Source organism: Cyphomyrmex costatus, unplaced genomic scaffold, assembly GCF_001594065.2.
Source record: "Cyphomyrmex costatus isolate MS0001 unplaced genomic scaffold, Ccosl1.0 scaffold166, whole genome shotgun sequence".
NCBI classification, from domain to species: Eukaryota; Metazoa; Arthropoda; class Insecta; order Hymenoptera; family Formicidae; genus Cyphomyrmex; species Cyphomyrmex costatus.
This window is the reverse complement of record NW_017275674.1, coordinates 181,036-199,463: the sequence shown is the minus strand read 5'-3', so window position 1 is coordinate 199,463 and position 18,428 is coordinate 181,036. Positions and strand designations below refer to the sequence as shown.

At 37.2% G+C, this 18,428-nt stretch overlaps 1 protein-coding gene across 1 annotated transcript in view; it reads left to right on the top strand.

The window, feature by feature from the left end:
- The window catches only part of msi (RNA-binding protein musashi), a 61,934-nt gene that overhangs the window by 9,502 nt on the left and 34,004 nt on the right, over positions 1–18,428 (top strand). The gene's annotated exons all lie outside the window — the stretch shown is intronic.

Sequence of the window (18,428 nt, the reverse complement as noted above, 5' to 3'; positions counted from 1 at the left end):
ATATTTGACAGTAATATTCGACAGTCTCCTATATTTCATAACCGTAATTTTTTGTCTATCTTCAGTTTTTTGTAAAAAAAAAAAAATTAAGGACAGAGAAAAAGTGCTGTTCCGTTCTATATATTTAACTTTACTTATAGCATATGTTTTGCTAATAAATTTATACAAAAAGTAGTCACGTTAGTCTCTCTTGAGTTATTATGTACCATAAAAGAACATTTCATAACCCTCTCTTTTCCTCTGTAAATGAACAATTTATATAAACTTTATTTGATATGTATACATGCAAATTTTATTGAATATAAAAATTTATTTACAGTATAATAACAACAACAATTAAATCAATATTTATTATTGTGCTTAATTTGATCTCAATTTACAGCTCATCAATTTTGTTGTATGTATATCATTAATAATTATTGCTTTTCGTCGCGCGAGTATTTATCAAAACATTGCATCCCGGCATGCGTGCGTTCTAGAAACGACCTCGACGGACTCTTCGCAAGGTAAGACGTGCAATACAATTCTAGCCGAATATACAGACGTGTTGCTTGTGCCTGGAGGCGACGAATATACGAACGTGCTGGAATATATTAATTTAAGCCAACATTGTTTCGCACACGTGGTAGAAGGGTGTGGTTAAAGTGACCGTATAATTCAAAATATTTTGATTTCGAGACAATGGAAACGATATATGGGCATCAGATAAGGATTTTAACTCTTAAGTGGGCAAAGAATTATATAGTTTCAAAGACTCAGATAATTTTAAGACCTTCACATTTTTTAATGTTTTAGGACGTTAAATTTGTTATCGATTAGACGAACTTTAGCTAGCATATTTTACTATTCCTAGGTAGTACAAAAAGTCCAAAAGGAATTCTTTTTTATTCCCGAAATACTTACGAAATGAATTTCTTTTACATTCTATTTCTATTCTAAAAGTATTCCTGAGCATCTCAAAAGATTTTACTTTTATATATCACCAATTGTCAACTCCTTTTCCAATTTAAAACGTTTTTTTCTGGTCTTTTTCTATTTTTTAATTTTATACAAGAATAAATCATACCACGAATTTTATGTAAATTAAATATTTGTAATTATATATTACAAATATGCATATATATTTGTATATACATATTTTTGTTTCTTTTTAAATTTATTTTGAAAAGATTATGCTAATTCATAAAGAAATTAAAAAAAGTGAATACTTTTCGACTTCAAATGAATCAGTGTTGTGCTTGTCTGAATCATTTTCCGATATTAAAATTTACATTTTATTTCAAATTTTATCTTTATTAATTTTATTTCTATATAAAGTATAGAGGCCTTTGAGAACCGAACTGCCCGATTAGGTAGCTAATGCTTTCTGCCTGGCTAAGAGTTAAAGACTAATCGAAAAAGAGATAGGTACTTTTTTCAAACAATTTTTTTTACTGTCGTTGGCGAGACCAGTAACCCGATACTTCTCTGATACGTCCTCTCTTGCCTACCTCATTTGGGTAAAATCAATTTAAATATAGTTCGTTAGCCCGTCGCGTTGTTATCTCCCAGAGGAAAAAAACGCAGTTATACAGCGACGACGAGCATCGGGAACCACTGAAGAGCTGCCGGTCGCACTATGCAAATTGAATTTACGTAATAAAATTGCGCGATTCTCCATCGTCCCGGTCGGAGCTCAGAGCTCGGAACTCGGAGTGTCTTCGCGGAAGCGACTCTCTCTCACAACCCCCCTCGGTGAGAAGCGCTACGAGTGCGGGGGTAAACCCCAGGTGTCTGCCTCATCTCGAGTGGAGTCGTGTTACAGGGCTGCGGAGGACTACCGGTGAGAGCAGCATTTCCTGCTCTTTGTCTTCGACGATTCGAGCGGAAATCGTTTGCTCGCAACCTGGTACGAAGATTCGCGAGTCTGTTAGTCGCGTGATACCATCCGCGAAACTCGTTCACAGACAAGCGGACTTGCCATTCATCGTGCGGAGATCTTTCTCGAGGGCCGGGACGCGCGCAACCATATATAGTTGGAAAATCACAGGGAAATCAGACTCCTGGCTGAAAAGCCACTCGCATACACAATATATACGTATGTCAATCCACCAGACGGAGCATATTCCACGAAACGTTTTTCGCAAAGTCGAATTTGTTCTGCCTTCCTCGAAGTATTCTCGACGCTGTACGTCTTTCGTGGAGGTATTGCGTTAGAATATTACAAAGTGAATTTTCTTACATATTATGAAACATTCCATCCAGTAGCTGTTGCAATGCGATATTGGCAAAACCTTGTTTTGCAAGAAATACGATAACTCGACGTTGTCATTCGTAATTACATGATTGGCGTTCGAATCATCCAGGCACTTTTTATTTAGTAATTTGATATAACGAAACTCGCTAATACACACAATAAAACATTTTGTTTTAAAACCAGTCAAGCTCTTGTTAAAATTTTGTATTGAATTGTTAACATATGCAGTTATATTTAACATGATGTGATTATGTTATTTCAATATTTTATATTAAATTGATATTTAATATTTCTTAGTGTTAAAATAATACAATTATGAATAAATGAGTAACATAAAAATAGTATTTTAAAACGAAAATTCTAAGATCGATGAATAAAATATACGTGTTAATTTAACATATTGCAAATGTTAATTTTACTGAAGAAGTATGCTTCTACAATTTACCGCCAAATTGTGTCATAATATTTTTTGTGTTAATTTTTTGACATAATATTTGTGTTTCAATACGTTCATCTTGTGTTAAGTTGGTTTTTGTAAAAATTTAAGGAGAGACCCCGTTTGAAACACGCGAAATGTTAAATTTAACATAAATTTTCCAGTTGTATACAAAAGAGTAGGCGTTTCGACCATTCTCGCTGCGATTATACACATTACAGTTCAACGAGAGTGCGCTCGCTTTACTTCCTCTACACTACACGGTGCACACGTAGGTGCGTCCGGAATCTGACCGGTGCAGCGATTTGGAGGCAAGCCAGGGCACTCTGAATCCTGACCTGCCCCCGCGTAACATTTACGTTGCATTCGTGCGATTTCCGTGCTATACGAAACCGCCTGTAAGCGAGATGGCAAACGAGAGCCGAGAACGCGAGAGCGCGAAGACCGGTTATGTGAGTGTTGCGGAAAAACGGACGAACTCAGACCGACACAACTACGTCGTCAGTCCACACAGAACATTGTTACATGTGCATCCCTCTTGAGCATTCCACATCCCGCGCACGTTCGTACCGCACACTATCACCCGGTTTGCGTCTTTCTGCTCTCAATTATGCAAAATCGTACGGACGAGCGCGGAGAGGTGCATTTTCGTAAAACACGCAGAGGATATGTGATTAAACCATTGCGCCTTTACCTCTCGAAACTTAGCACAACGAAGTGTTCGCGCGGCTTAAAATTACTCCAAGTTAAGTCAAAGGAGCAAAGATCGAGTCGAGTACTTCCCTCTGGGGGCTATAAAGGTGCGCGTCTATTAAGCTCACTCGATTATAAATCTCTTTAAAAAATATCAGAAAATTTAATTTTCTTTTTGTTACATCTACAAATTTGGATTATTCTTATTAGGTATACTTACTATTCATTCTTTTTTTATACGAGTTATGTCATTTCCTTGAAATTAATTAGTGCCTTTTAACCTTTATGTAGGTAGAAGTGGCCCTCCATTGTACTTCGTGCACGCAGTCATTTCAAAATCCTTCTTCTGAAAAAGAAAAATAGAAAATATGTCTCAGAGAAGTCTTAAAGCTTATTATTTTTACATTCTTCTATCTCATAAGGATATAAATAACGTAAATTTAACTCTATATAAACTATTAAAAAATATAATTATACAATAAAAATTTTTTGGGATGTTCTCTGAACATTCCACTAACCTACTCTCTAAAACTTCCAGAATGAATTTCACTCTTTAAAGAGAAATTTTACTTTTAAAGATTAAAAATTGATCCATTTTTTTTTTCAAGATTGGCTTAATTTCCATTCTTTAGAATGAGATTCCACTCCAAAAAATTCTGGGAATACTTAAAAGTTAATTAACTTAAGTTAAACTAGGTAAATCTAATGTTAGCTAGCGACTGTTTTATAGATTTTGATATCAGTTCTGAAGGTTGACTAGAGATTAGGCAAGAATCGCGAGTAGGGTCGAAGGTAACTAACGAATCGATTCATAGGATAAATTATTCACAGTAATTCAAGTCACAATTTATTTGACATATAAAGCATGCTTTTATCTTATTGTTGCTGTAAATTAATTAAAAACTGAACTAGTAATTTCGATGAGAAGTGATTCTTTAATCATTTATAACAAATAAAAAACTATATCGAGAAACATCGAAGAATACACGTGTTAATCGACACTCTTTGCATGCGTTACGGTTTAACGATGCATATAATCGAATGTTTCATTCAAATTACATTTCCCATGTTTGCTTACACATATTGTGCGGAACGTGTAATCGCGGTTATTGCATAACCAATGGCGTCGGGCTGCAATATCCTTTCGCTTTCATGGTCTCCATACTGGTTTCTTCGTTCAGGCCCACGTTCCTTTGTCTCTGCACGCATACGATGGATTTGCAACAATACCGAGGCGGCACTTTTCTCGAGTCACGAAGACTGTCACTGCAAATGTGGTCCCACAGGAAATAACCACGGTATGACCTGTAAGGGCACTATACGTAAAAAAAATGCGTGATCATGCATATATACTGCCCTGAAAGAACAATTTTCCTGATGAAAATCTAAAAATATGAAAATAATTTTGCAGGAATTTTAAGCGATGCTGCAAAATTTTTTTTTTTATATTCCAGCACTTTTTGATTAGATTCAATGAAATGCATACAATAAAATACGTGACAGGAACGTATGTCTACGTACACGTCAGACAACTTTATAAGTGTCTCTGAAAAATATATGAAACTTCTTCGTGACATTAATATGAACGGTCACGTGAACTCCCACGCGAAGATAAAAGATGCTAATACAATCTTACTGGGGTGGTTGTAATGCGGAATAATTTTAGCGAGTCTGGCGTAAATTGTGAATCTAATATTTTTAAAATTGGTGCAGAACCATATAAACGGATCTGCAATATTAACAATCGGAAAATGCAGTTTCGTGATAATTCTGTACACTCTGTACATCCGCTTCGGCCTAATTAAACGTTCGATATTGTAAAATTGATTATACTCTAGGTGTGGCATTGGAGATTTTATCTACTATCAATTTTCTACTACGTAACCGAGCAGAAAGAGTGAAGAGGGCGAGTGCGGTCGCTCCGGTTAATTAAAGTCTGCTATTAATTAGCAAACATTATGAAACACATATTTATGCTTTTACCCAAAAATGTCATAACATTTCGCATTTTTATAAAAATACAAGTTATTACATGAACAGAAGTTACAAGAGAAAAAATTTCGATCATGTACGGATAATATTGAATGTTTTAATTCAATATATCATCGTATGATTTAATTTTCTATGTTAATAAAGCAGTGACATTTTCAAATTATCAATTTCCAGCTAAAATCTAACAAATTCAACAATTTAAGGTTCACAAAACCTCATTTCGTCTAATTGCATTCTCGTTCTGCGAATCGATCGCTTTTCTCGGTATACTTTTAAAGTCAATTAATATGGTATATCATCGGATAGTTTAATTAAGAATTACGTTGAAAACTCGGTGATATTTTCGAATTATCATTTTCCGTTACCACCTAAAATCCTACACAAGAAGAATGATTTTATTGCAAAGTATTTAAAAATTTAACTAAATATAAATATATGAAAATAATTTTATTGGATTAAAATAATTGTATAGGCTGTGATTGCTAGAATATCGATAAATCCTTCACAGCATTATTTATCATACTTGAGCGATAATCAACGTAATTATTATTTTGACGGTCCGATAAAAACCATTTTTTAGAATCGTGTCTGTCTAAATTTTTAGACACTTGTATGAAATCGTTCTTTTCGTGTAACACAAATTGGACGGTTCAAAAACGCAACGTCTCCTTTTCGTTTAACCGTACTTCTCGTTCCGGGGATTACTGTCCAATTGTTCTCCCAAGTACTTTTGACGCCCTTCGCGCGGCTCCCCCGCGCTTCGAGACTGTGTAACGGTATCCGAAAATTGACGGCTGAGCACCACTGCGTGAAACTCCTTGGGCGCCCGCGCGCGTACGGCACGCCATGCGCCAGTCTTTTACCGGAGCGAAGGGCAGAGCAGCGAAACTGCGAACCGGCGGCGCGGCGCGGCGCGGCGGTATATATCGGCACACATTCTATTCCGTCTACACGACGCGCGCGCACACACGCGCACGCACACACCGGAGCACCAACCAGGGGATACACATGTAACAGCCGTGCGCGCACACCCACATCCGTACGTAGTACGCGCGGCTGCCACGCCGCGTAAGGGTGCGCTGGTATATCCCCCCCTCGCGTCCCAACCTAACCTCTATCCTGTACCCCTTCTCCGTGTCTGGTGTCCCTTCGGCTTCAGCCGGCTCAGGCTGTCGATCTCCCCCAATCCCCACCGCTCCCCTCAGTTGGCGCCCCACCATCACGGCGTGTAGACGGTTTGGAGTGTGTATAACACACAGCTGCCCCGCACACGTATCGCCGTGGCTCACGTAGTACGGAGTTGCGCGAGTCCAGTCGCGAGAGTCGCGAGACCGCGCATCGACGCCGTCGTTCCTGTCTAGCCGGTCGGTCGGGTCGGTCGTCGCGGTCGACCGCTAACCTAAAAGTCCGCCGAGAGAGAGAGAGAGAGAGAGAGACGCCGAGGGAAGCCACCTCGTATAGGACGTAACACGCCGGTTGTGTTCTTTGTGCGTCACCGCCGTCGCGCGCTGTCTGGACGAGCGCGTGATCCTTTGTCTCTTCCGATCGACGGCGAAACCGGTGCTCCATTCCTCGTACGGTTTTTGTACCTGCCTTAACCTATCGCGACCTTGAACTTGTGTGCCTGTGCCTGTACCTTTCGCGGCTGATCGTTCTCTCTCTCTCGAGACGACAGCGAGGGTGGGAGGACGAGGGAGAAAAAGTGGGTGAGAGAGACGACGACGACGTGCAAGGAAGCCGGCGACGTCGGGATCCTGGAAGTGAACGAGGATGTTCTCCTACACGACCTTCCCGACAATGGGGTAAGATGCGCTCAATCTCTTCTCTTTACCAGCCCTTCTCCCTCCTGTCTCACTTCCCCCCGATGTTCTGGAACATACTTCAGGAACGTGATCCCGCTCGCGATGATTCGCGGTCGCGTCGCGTCGGATTTCCCGACGACTCGAATCGACGTTGTTTTTTTTTTCCACGTGGTATTTTCCGGCCGAGGGCGAGTGTTTTCACCGCTGTGAAAACATCCGCCTGAATTTTCGCTCCCCCTCCAGTTGAAGCGCATGGCTGTTGTCGGACGGTTCTTCGATCGAGAGCCTCTCGATCGAGTCTCCGCTCCGAAAAAGCCTATTTCTCCTCCGCTCGGGCGAAACATGATTTTTTTTTTTTTTTTTAACACGACCGCGAAGAAACACTCGCGTCCCGGCGACGCCGTTTTTATCTTGTTCCGGAACAATGGACCGCCTCCCGCCGGACGTCCCGAGAGCGTGATTCTAATTCAGGTGAGAAAGGACGATGGCATCTCGTCGAGGAAATCATCGAACGAGAGCTGCGCTGTATAAATCTAAAACGAAATGTATAGCTGTCTACCGTGCCGTTTTCCTTGAATTCCCCCTCGACCTTTCGTCGGTTTGTTTTTGTCACGCTCTCGGTGCCGCTCCGATCCTCGCTTTTGTGTATGTATTTGCTCGACATATCTCGCCAAACCCGTAATTTCTTCGAAGGAGATACGTTAAACGTCGTTAAATACGTTCCGTTACTAAACCTTCTCATTGTCAGTAGACTGGCATCGTTCGGGTAGTTAAGAGAGGGAATTAAGCGTGCGAGATGTTTATGATAAAACGTCCATTCTACAACGAGAGTAATATGGTGTAATAAAGTTTAAGTCATAAGAAATTGATCATCACAGTCAAACGTGATGAGACTAATCGATTATGATTGATCAATTCTTTACAGCTTATTGTTTACTACGCAATATCGATTCCATTATAGACACACAATTCAAATTGCAGTGAGTCGTCTACAATATATAGTGTCAAAAGTATAAGAGTAAGAAATAATAATGGATTAATCGATCTCTTACTTTTTACATCAAACACTTATGTTGTAGACGGACGCATTTCATTCGGAGTCAACATCAATCAGTTATCAGAGATAGTCGAGATTGATGCTCGCTAAGTATCACCTGTCGTCAAACATATCGCGCGTTTCTTCACGCATTTCCTGCGAAGATATTAATTGATACAGCTGTCCATTTTCATTAACGTAGTTAGAGCTTCTATAACGAAGTCTATGTTTCTAGCTGTTATAACAGTTGGGCGTCGTTACGTTGTCGTTGCGCAATTTTGTTTTTACCATATAATACTTACGCAACGACAATATAACGACGCCGACGCTGTCGTTAAGAGTTACGGAATCGGCGTATTGCGTTGGCCACGAGCGATTTTGTCAAAAAAATATACAAAAGAGAAGAATATGTATGTATACGTTTTCACTTCAACAACTAATACTGTCTACTTTTCTTTAGAGACCCAGTCTTTCAGTGTCAACAAATTTAATGACATTTGATCATCTGTCTTTATTATTGAACGCTAAGAAAGATAGAATAATGTTGGTTTCAACGTGTGTTATTAGGGGTGCGAACGGTTTGGTCTCATAACGCTCATAACGCTTGTAAATATTATTTGTTTGTTTGTCTTTGACATTTGATAAATAACACGGATAAAATGATTCCATAAACGTTGCGAGCGTCAAGTGGAGAACGCACCCTAAATGAAAAGCATTCACTGTCTCGCTCTATAATTATCTTCAATTAAGATTATGGAGTGTGAGACGATACAGGTTAGAGTGAGATAATATGTATACAAAGTAAATATCTATATTCCTTTCTTTCTTTCTCGTAGGATTTCGACAGCACGCCGCTTGTAATTAGATTTCCATAAGGGTTTCTAACACAGATTTAACACTAGAACCATCAACGATATCACTTTGGCTCCGCTAATTATTTCAAATTTTGTCTTTTCGTTTGTATTCGATATACAATACAGAATATTGGAAATAGATGAATGTAAGAAACAAATACTTTTAACGATACAAATAATACCAAAATAACTCTTCACTAATTGCAAAACAATGATAAAAGATTGGCACCTTCGACAGGGATACCATCAGCGGTTCCACTATTAACTTTAATCTCGGTTCAGCTTTCTCTCTTCATTTTTTTTTTTACAATTCTTGGAACTAGAACAGGAATAAATTGGACGAAATTGAAGCCAATCTATATTGGTGAAAACGAGCAAGAATGGAAACAATTTTCATGGATGTCCGGTGATGTGCTCCATCAAGAAAGGGATCGGTTTATTGACGAGAGCGTATTTATGACACAAGTTGAGTCTTCGCTTGCTTCTTTCAGCTCTCCTTTACCTCGCAAACGTTCGACCGCTCCTTAAATTCTTTTCTTTTGTCCTTCCTCTCACGCACGATTTCCGTCGCGTCTTTCTCGCGTGATCAGTCGGTCGCTTTTCCAGCGACGACGCCTCGCGTCGCGGAATCGTATCTCGTAGACAACAAATCGCATTTAAATCGATTCGACAAAGGGCAGGGATCAAACCGTCAGTCGACACACCGATCTCTCTGTGCAAGAGATGGAAAGAAGCGGTGGACGGCGGCGATCGCGCGCTCTCTCTCTCTCTCTCTCTTTCTCTTTCTCTCTCTTCTCCGCTTCTTTCCGTTGAAAAGCTTCCTAGGTTGTCCTGGCAACGGGATGCCGGGCCGTGGCGGGGTAAAGAATACGAGACGACGAGCTGTCACGATCACGTTAGGCTAGATTAGGTTAGCTTAGGTCGGCAACTCCTTCGTCTCTTGCTCTTTCTATCTCTCATCCTCCCTCCCCTCCCCTCCCCGCGAGGCGAGATCGGGTCGTCATGGCGACGTCAAAACAAGACGCTGAAAATCCAGCGGTGCTCGGAAAATCTGGATGATTTTACGTTAATATCACGTCCCGTCAATATTTTACCTTCATAGGTTCGTCTGTAAGAAACACCACATAAAAAGGTTTTATTCAAGTTTCTAAATATTTTTATCTATACATAGACACAAATCTGAAAAATGATTTTATTGGACTATCAAAATAATTATGTTAGATGCTCTGAGGCATGATGATAATGCTGCGAAAGTTTTGACATCCTGGGAACTAATTTTAACATCCTACACAGTAAAGACATTTAATATTTAAGTTAACATTTTATATTGAATTATTAATATATGAAGTTATATTTAACATAATGTGATTATATGTTATTTAAATATCGTGTTAAATGGATATTCAACACTTGTGCCAAATTATATCACAATTTATGAGTAAGTGAATGAATAACATAAATGTTATTTATTTTAAAAGATGAATTCTAAGATGAACGAATGAAATGCGTGTTAATTTAACACATATCATAAATATTAATTCTACTGAAAAAATACGCTTCCACAGTTTGGTGACAAATTGTGCTAGTGTTACTTTTTTGCGTTAATTTATTTTACGGAATATTTATGTTACTTTCTAACGTATTCATCTTGTGTTAAATTAACACAAAAATTTTAATGGACCATTTGGGACATGTAAAATGTGTTAAATTTAACACAGATTTTCCAATTTAAATTGTGTATGTAATTTTGATAAATTATTTTTACTCAACAAAATTATTTGTAGATCTACGTCTAATTATAATTTTGAAATGCTTCAGTAATATCGTTTTTTCCGTAGATTTGCTGGTCCAATATTAATGCCGTTTCTTTTAATGTAGAGTAACTTCAATCTCAGTTCAATTTACTCTTTATTTTTTTTTATAATTATTGTTAGATCTAGAAGAAGATGAAGAGCGAATTAAACCGAAATTAAGGTTAATCTATCTACATTCGTAGAAACTGGACATAAATGTATGAAATGTATCTTTGCTATACCGTTAGAGTTTTCTCTACAGATTTCACCCGTGAGCTCAAGTGAACACGATTTCTGCGTCTATTTTTTTTCAGTTTGTAGTTAGGCGGTTGCGAAGATCGTTAAAATGAAAATTATATCTTCGTGAAATTTTAATTTTTTTTTTAATGAAATCACGCGAGAGTGTATCTAATATATTTAGAATGTTTTTACATGCAAAAATAACGTGAAATCTCATTTACATACATATACGATTTCAAATTAAGCGAACGCGATAGTATTGGCAATTACATACAGAGAAAGTAGTTTTGCTGAAGTATTTAAAAATTTAGCTAGATACAAATCTGAAAATAATTCTGCTAAATCATCAAAATAATTATGTAGAACATTCATGCTTGCCCGAACATCAAAACTTTTTGCAGCATTACTCATCACGTTTCCTGTACAATTATTTTGATGATCCAACAAAATTATTATCAGATTTTTGTGTCTAATATTAAAATTTTTACTATTTTTAGATACTTTTAGACACTCAGCAAAATCGCGTTCTTTTTGTCTAGTTATGACAGTAGTGTATGATATCTTCCGAATACAAAAACAATAGAACATTTTTTTGTTGTATTGTATAATGTCTTTTTTATGCGTGAATAGTTTGAAATGTAAGCGATACAGCGACAGTCGAAAACCTGCATGGTTTCACGAAATGGATTTTGCCTCGTTTCATCGTCGCTTGGATTTTGCGCGCTTACGTGATTTATGTATATAGCGCGCGTATTCTCGAAATTGAATGCGAAAACGAGCGCTTCGCGTTCTTGTTCCGTCGTCGACACAAAGGGGCTCGTCTCGATAACTTTTGCTCGACGTCCGCGCATCGGAAAACCCTCCCCTACGAAAAACGCGATATCTGGGCTATTTTCGATACAGAATTCATCGTGCAAAAAAGCAAGACGGAAAAACAGACGGGAAAATCGATCTCGCTGATTTCCAATGACATAGACCTTGGTCGATGTGCAACACCGTCGGGCTTCTTTTACTCTCTATTTTTCTCTCGCATCCATCTCATCTTCCGGAGTTTCGCTTCCACTTTCGTAAGAAAGTCTTCGTTTTCCTCACTGATTGCTTTCCTCTATTTCTCTCTCTCTCTCTCTCTCTCTCACCTCTGTCCTTATTTTTTTTTCTCTCGTTTGCGATCTAAAAGATTCCTGTGCAGATTGAAAACAGTGCTATCTGTTTTCTTTTTTTGCAGTCTTAGTTTGTTTCTGGGAAAAAGTGGATATAAGTAGATAATTCGCTTTCTTACTTTAAAAATGACACACCTAGAAAAAACGTAATTTCGAGTTATTAGCATGAATAAGGGTCTGCGCACAATGGAGGAACAGATATTAGATATTAAAATATTAACCTATCAGAATCGTGTATTTCGGTGTAACTGGTATCTGGATAGGTTAATATTTTAATATCTAATATCTGTTCCTCCATTGTGCGCAGACCCTAACTTAAAGAACTCATCAGCAGTGAACTAAATTTTGAAAAAAAAACTGAAAAAAAGATTCATAAAAAATGGCACAAAAAATTTGAAAAGAATAATTTTACTAAAAATATTGTGAAAATTGTTGTAGCTTAAAATGAAATAGTTTTTGCGAAATAAAAATAACATTTAATTATTTTGTAACATTTTATGTTGAGAATATATTCTTTTTACCGATGTTATTTTATTAGTAAAAATAATTGTTTGTCTAATTGAAAAATGGTTTTTTTCCTTTTTTATAAGAAATCTAGTTTTTTAAGTTGTGTCGCTTTTGAAATAAAGAAATGACATGTCGAAGTGCATGCAGAACATTAAGTTTTATTACGCTTGTTTGTGCGTGCCGATTGGAATTACTGTTACTGGATCTAAACGTTAATTTTAAATAGAGAAGTCACATAATGCATTACTCGATGCGTTACGCACGTGCACGCAAAATTATGGTGATGTACAATATAAAGGTGTCAAACTGTAACGTGGATGAGATTTTGTCATTTAATCAGCTACTACTATCGATGTTCCATATAACGTTACAATCGCGCGGTTAATCTCTGATTGCATTTTAGTCATAGGACACCTGCCTAATTGGAGTTGTAACAAGCGGTTAGTAAAATGCTGGAAGCGAATCGCCGAGTTGCTAAACTATTTTGTCGTTCATTAACGATGCGTGGTTTAATTTTAGCAAGTAACGCGGAAAATGTGGTTGTGCGAAATTGTTGTGCAATATCTTGATAAGAATTCCATATGGATCTTTACACATTAATAATATGTTAATCAATCCATTACCATTACTTAAATTGGAAATTAAAAAATATTTAGTATTCATAAAGTCCATTCTTATTTTAAGACCGTCTTAAGTAATGTCTTATGATGCTAATGCAGGTGTTTCATTGATTCATAACCTCAAAATTTAACTTAAGACGATTTTGAATATACAATAAGAACTGACTATGAATACCGGCCTTAGAACTCTCGAATTATAAGAGTATCTTTGTCTTATGAAGTACGCTTTTCACTCTGAATTGTGCAAAGACCTTCCAAGGTTAACTTGCGTGGTACAGGCATAATTATATACGATGTATAGAAATAATATTACGTCGTGCAAACCATTTATTTAGCTTATCTTGCGTCATTGTTACATTGGTTTTTTTTTTAGCGAGCTATACAGGTTTATTGAAGTATCAAATAATTGGGCCAGATGTAGATTTAAGAAATGATTACTCAGTCGTAACATTTCTCAGTTAATGAATTTTAATGATAACTTGAGTAATTGATATGTGTATTTTTATTAACATTACCTAGGAATAGTTCAAATCAAGTTATTTTAAAACTATTGTTTTTATCATTATTTTTATGGTATAAATAACAGGTATCTACGAAAGTTCCTGTAATCTTTCCATTTGCGAGAGATCGAAAAGATACATAACATTTATGACTTTACAGAAGTATCTAAAAATTTAGCTAAATACAAATCTGTGAATAAATTTGATAGATCATGCAAATAATTACGTAAGACGCTAAATGGTGACAATACTTACAAAAAAGTTTCGGTATTCTAACCACTTTAAGCGTCCGATATGATAATTTGGACAGTCTAACAGAATTATTGTCAAATCTATTATATATCTAGCTAAATTTTCAGATACTTGAGCAACATTGTTCTTTCTTTGTTTCGTGAATGTCGCCAACTGTGACTCACGGCAGATCGACTAATGACTGTTGAGATTTATCGAGATTATTCATCGGGGCGCGTAGTCTGTTTTCCTCTTTTTTTCTGCTCTCTCTTTCTTTGTCTTTCGTTCGCGCGCGCGGTACTTCTGCTTGTGTGACTGGCATTGATAATAATTCCTTGTAAAAGAAGCCAAGATGAGGAAAATTACTCGACTGGACCAGTTGGAATTCGACTGACAAGTCTAGTGAAACGTGTCACTGCCGACATAGTCGGGATTCTTATTTGATCGAATCCGTTTTATCGATCATAAAGCTGTCATGACGACGACATTGCCTCTTGCGTAATGCCACTTGGAAACGTGATTCGATGGAGGTACCTTTGCCGAGCATCGAGTTACTCAGCGACTTGCTCGGTAACCTGCACACACAACGTTCCATAATCTTGTACTCGGAGCAACTTCGCGATCGATATTATGCAATCACGTGACGAGCACTATTTCGTACTGCAAAATTCTTTCGTGTTCCTCACATTCTTATTTATTCGGGAAATAGTCAGATACGTCTTTTTTATTGGTCTCGTTTACTCTTCTACATTTCGAAATACGCACGAACGGGAAGAACGATTTTTCTGAAGTGTCTAACAATTTGGCTAGTTATACCAAAAGGACGGTTTTGCTGAGGTATGTAAAGATTTAGCTTTATATACAGATCTGAGAATAACTTTGTGTTGAGCCATCAAAATAATTATATAAAACCTTTAAATTAATTGCTAGAATGTCAAAACTTTTTGTGACATTGCTCTTCGTATTTGAAATTCCTACGTAATATATAATTCAAATTTATTTTCAGATCTATATCTAGCTAAATGTTTATAGATATTTCAGCAAAACCGTCCTTTCCGTCTATATACGGATTCGAAAATAATTTTGGTAGACTGTTAAATGTAATTATGTAGAGGAGAGCATAATGAGCAATGCTGCAAAAACTTTCGATATTTTAGCTTGAGCATCCTACGTAATTATTTTGATAGCTCAACAAAATTGCTTTTAGATCTTTAGCTAGAAGCAAAGCTGATTTTCCCAGGCACGATCATATTTTAATAACGCAGAACAATACAAAGAGATTGTCTCAAACTAAACTAATGTACCGCATTAAAGATGGATGAACAATCGTTAATTTATTCTTGTTAACATTATAATTAATAACAGTATTAATAATAAAAATAGTGAAGTATAAACATCTGTTGCGTTGTCGTATAGAATGCATATATAGAGAATATACGAGATGCATTTTTTTTTAACAATAATTGCCAATCTGATCTTTTTTCGGAAATTATTTCGCGAACGCTTATTTTTCAACTGAAAGGCGTAGTATATAATGTGCATCTGAGTTGCACTTTTGAAATCACTAACGACAATGGCGCCTTTATGTTAGCTGACGCTCTGTTTTTAATTCGTAGCGACGTGACGTACATGAGTATGCGAAGAAGCGGGGTGAGAATTGCGGTTGATTGTTCTTTGAGAAAAGTCAGGTCAGAGCGTTGAAAGGCAGTTTTCGACTATCGATACACCTCTACTTCCTTTTTCCCACTCGAGTTTCGACGCGATGCATTTGTTCTATCTGCAAAACGTTCCGTTTTAACGAGCGAAAAGGACGGGTAGGAGGGGGACTGTGCGATTTCGCTCCGATATCGTTTCGCGTATACCGAATGATTTATGAGGCAACGCATTTTTCCCCTGCGTCCACTTGCGAGAGAGATTAGTTCGCGGAGCGATGCGTACGGGCGGTTAAAAGCGATGCGTGCACGCACATATATACGCGTCGTGTTGCATTCTGTTTCGTCACGCCGAGCCGTCTCGCCTGCAACCCGCGCGATCGCTTCCCACGCACCGCGCCGCGCCGCGCCGACCGCGCGCGCGATATTTTGCATCGGCAGCATTAAATCCCGTAAAACTTTCACGCCACGCCCGTGCCTGCGGCGGAACTTCCGCGTTTTTGACTTCGGGAAATCCGGATTCGCGCGGAAATTACATCGGTTTCGGCAGCCGCGATTGCTGGAGCCGCATTATGCCGAAAAACAGCCGACTGCTCGTATAAACATGCACAATGCTTCTCTCTCGGAATTCAGACCAGTTGCATTAACCGGCTTTAATTAACTCGCCGCGTGTACCGTGACACCGAAAAAAATATCGTTGCTTTACGAATAATAAAATGTAAATGAACGATATATACGTTACGGTATCACAAGCTTTATTTAACCGAATTAAATAACTTTCGAGTATCAAATGAACTCTAGCTTTAAAAATTTATTATTATTTTATAAATACATTGCGACGTAGAAAGAAAAGTACAGCCATAAGCACAGCTACCAAAGCACATTCGACTTATTTTCATTTTCTTAGAAAAGGTAAATAAAAGCCAAAGGAGAACTAACAAAGTGTTAACTTTTCACCGACCAAGTTAGTCTTTGAAGGCACAGTTGATATTTATTTGTAAATTCTGATACTTTTAAATCTGTAAAAAGTAAATAAAATACAATCCGACTTTTATGATAGTAAAAACTCGTTGTTGAAGCTGTGTATATTGTGTCATAAGAATTTTTTAAAATTTTTACATTCCAGGACAATATAAAATCTGCACTGAAGCTCAAAGACCCACATTGCTACGGAAAGGTGCAAAATTCCGACGGTAGGTCGGTTTAAAATTGTTACATGCAGACAGAAATTATACACGGGGAAAGCTAAAGTTTGGAAAGTTAAAAATTAAACTATACATAAGTAGTTACAGATTAGAAAATAATTTTATCGGACCATCTGAATAATTATGTAGAATATTTAAATGTCGATGACACAATGTTGCAAAAAAAGTTTTAACATTCTAACAACTTTAAACGCCCTACACAATTATTTTAGTGATCTAAATAAAATTATTTTTCAAATTTGTGTGTCTAGCTTTAGATACTTTAGCAAAATTGTTCTTTCTGATTGATTCGTGTTCCGAATAAAATTAAATATTATTTATAAAAGTTTTTTAAATTTTTCGTTAGAGACATAAAACGTTTGCGTCGATCTATGAGGATGCTTATATTTATGGCCAAGGCTGTATATCCGTTTAAATTTAAAATAAACAAGTTGATTCCAGTCGTTAGCGAAATTGAGTCTTACAAATGATCGCAATGGGCGTAATGCGCCAATAAGATTCGCTGCAAACCCTATTCTCTTTCTCTCGATTTCATCTGGCCTCTGATTGAGAAGGTGCCACAGTCCTCGCGAACGAGACGCCAAGGTCGAGCATTCCTTCACCTCGCTCAATTTTTACTTCTTTATTTACCTCTCCTCGTGCGGCGCGCCAGTCTCTCTCCTTCCTCTCTTTTTCTCCTTTTCGTCTCTTTTCTTATCTCTCTGTCCGATTCTACATGCGACGGTCTTCGCCGATTTCTCTTTTATTTAGCATCTCTCGGTTCGTCCTTCTTTCTTATCTTTTTTAAAAACTGATACCTTAGAAAAATGAGATTTCACTGTATTTCTCAAATACGAACGACTATTATCTATAAAAGAAAGAATATTGCGATTTTTACATTTGAAATATGTAAAATGTATGTAAAATTATGAACGAGCTTAACATTTATATGAATTTTAGTAGAAATTTATACGTTTGCTTTAGAATAACTATGATATGTTAATTAAATAAATAGTATAATTTGTGCATTTGTGCGTGCAATTTTGTGTAGTTCTGTTACAGTACATTTCACAATTTTATATTCCACGATTATTGAATGAGAAGCGCAAAATATAATAATAACTCAATCGATCGAACTTTATTTGGCCAACGTCTGATTAATTAATTTGTTCTCTATTTTTAATCAAGTTCATCTCGTATCTTTTATCTGCCAAGAATAGTTGTTTACGATTAACTATTCTTTGCTGTTCGATATCAACAGTCTTAATTTTGATAAACTTTAAGCATATAAACAGAGAAAGAGGAAGTCTTCATTATATCATCGCTAAGGAATATTCGCGAGTCTGATCGCTTTATCCATAATTAATGTTAATTCGATTCTCTTCATAGATATCTAACTGTCAATTGCGATGAATTATTCATTTTGATATGAATTACATCCGCACGAATACACTGAAATTACGGATACGGATTTCCGTTTATGAAGTCTTCT